This window comes from Apodemus sylvaticus, chromosome 1, assembly GCF_947179515.1.
Source record: "Apodemus sylvaticus chromosome 1, mApoSyl1.1, whole genome shotgun sequence".
NCBI classification, from domain to species: domain Eukaryota; kingdom Metazoa; phylum Chordata; class Mammalia; order Rodentia; family Muridae; genus Apodemus; species Apodemus sylvaticus.
The window spans coordinates 120,931,649-120,934,147 of record NC_067472.1 but is presented as its reverse complement, the minus strand read 5'-3'; positions in this window follow the sequence as shown (position 1 = coordinate 120,934,147).

The window sequence follows — 2,499 nt, the reverse complement described above, 5'->3', positions numbered from 1 at the left end:
TACCTTTTTCTCAGCACCTCATGGTACCTTCTCCAAAATCGACCATATAATTTGTCACAAGACAGACCTCAACAAATATAAGAAGATCGAACTAATCCCATGCCTCCTATCAGATCACTATGGAGTAAAAGTGGTCTTCAACAGCAACAAAAACAACAGAAAACCCACATACACGTGGAAACTGAAAAATATTCTACTCAATGATATATTGGTCAAGGAAGAAATAAAGAAAGAAATTAAATAATTTTTCGAACTTAATGACAATGAAGACACAACATACCCAAATCTATGGGACACAATGAAAGCAGTGCTAGGAGGAAAACTCATAGCCCTGAGTGCCTCCAAAAAGAAAATGGAGAGATCATACACTAACAGCTTAATGACACACCTGAAAGCCCTGGAACAAAAAGAAGCTTTTTCACCCAGGAGGAGTACAAGGGAGAAAATCATCAAACTCAGGGCTGAAATCAATCAAGTAGAAACAAAGGGAACCATACAAAGAATCAACAAAACCAGGAGCGGGTTCTTTGAGAAAATCAACAAGATAGATAAACCCTTAGCCAGACTAACCAAAGGGCACAGAGACAGTATCCAGATTAACAAACTTAGAAATGATAACAGTGATATAACATCAGAAACTGAGGAAATTAAAAAGATCATTAGATCCTACTACAAAAGCCTATACTCAACAATACTGGAGAATCTGGAGGAAATGGACAGTTTCCTAGACAGATAACTGACACCAAAACTAAATCAGGATCAAATAGATCATCTAAACAGTCCCATAACACCCGAATAAATAAAAAGGGTCATAGAAAGTCTCCCAAGCAAAAAAAGCACGGGACCAGATGGCTTCATTGCAGAGTTCTATCAAACCTTCATAGAAGACCTAACACCAATACTCTTCAAACTATTCTACAAAATAGAAACAGAAGGAACTTTACCCAACTCGTTCTATGAAGCCACAGTTATGCTGATATCAAAACTACACAAAGATCCAACAAAGAGAGAGAACTTCATGCCAATATCTCTTATGAATATTGATACAAAAGTACTTAATAAAATCCTTGCCAACCTATTCCAAGAACACATCAAAATGATCATCCACCATGATCAAGTAGGCTTCATCCCAGGGATGCAGGGATGGTTCAATATAAGGAAATCCATCAATGCTATTCACTACATAAACAAACTCAAAGAAAAAAACATATAAACATCTCATTAGCTCCAGAAAAAGCATTTAACAAAATTTAGCATCCTTTCATGCTAAAAGTATTGGAAAGAACAGGAATTCAAGGCCAATACCTAAACATCGTTAAAGCAATATAAAGCAAACCGGTAGCCAACATCAAACTAAAAGGAGAGAAACTTGAAGCAATCCCACTAAAATCAGGGACTAGACAAGGCTGTCCTCTCTCTCCACATCTTTTTAATATGGTACTTGACGTTCTAGCTAGAGTAATTAGACAACATAAGGAGGTGAAAAAGATACAAATTGGAAAGGAAGAAGTCAAATTATCACTATTTGCTGATGACATGATAGTATACTTAAGTGACCCGAAAACCTCCACCAGAGTACTCCTACAGCTGATAAACAACTTCAGCAAAGTGGATGGCTATAAAATCAGCTCAAGCAAATCAGTTTCCTTCCTATACTCAAAGGATAAGCAGGCTGAGAAAGAAGTTAGGGAAATGACACCCTTCACAATAGCCACAAACAATATAAAGTATCTTGGTGTGACTCTAACCAAACAAGTGAAAGATCTGTATGACAAGAACTTCAGGTCTCTGAAGAAGGAAATCAAAGAAGACCTCAGAAAATGGAAAAATCTGCCATTTTTGTGGATCTGCAGGATTAATATAGTTAAAATGGCCAGCTTGCCAAAAGCGATCTACAGATTCAATGCAATCCCCATCAAAATCCCAACTCAGTTCTTCACAGAGTTAGAAAAAGCAATTCTCAAATTCATTTGGAATAACAAGAAACCCAGGATAGCTAAAACTATTCTCAACAACAAAAGAAATTCTGGGGGAATCAGTATCCCTGACTTCAATCAATACTACAGGGCAATAGTGTTAAAAACTGCATGGTATTGGCACAGTGACAAACAAGTGGACCAATGGAATAGAACTGAAGATCTAGAAATGAATCCGCACACCTATGGTCACTTGATCTTTGACAAAGGAGCCAAAAACATCCAGTGGAAAAAAGATAGCCTTTTCAACAAATGGTGCTTGATCAATTGGAGTTCAGCATGCAGAAGAATGTGAATTGATCCATTCTTATCTCCATGTACTAAACTTCACTCCAAGTGGATCAAGGATCTCCATGTAAAACTAGACACACTGAAACTAATAGAAAAGAAACCGGGGACGACCTTGAGGACATGGGCACACGGGAAAAGTTCCTGAACAGATCACCAATAGCTTATGCTTTAAGATCAAGAATTGACAAGTGGGACCTCATAAAATTACAAAGTTTCTGTAAGGCAAAGGACA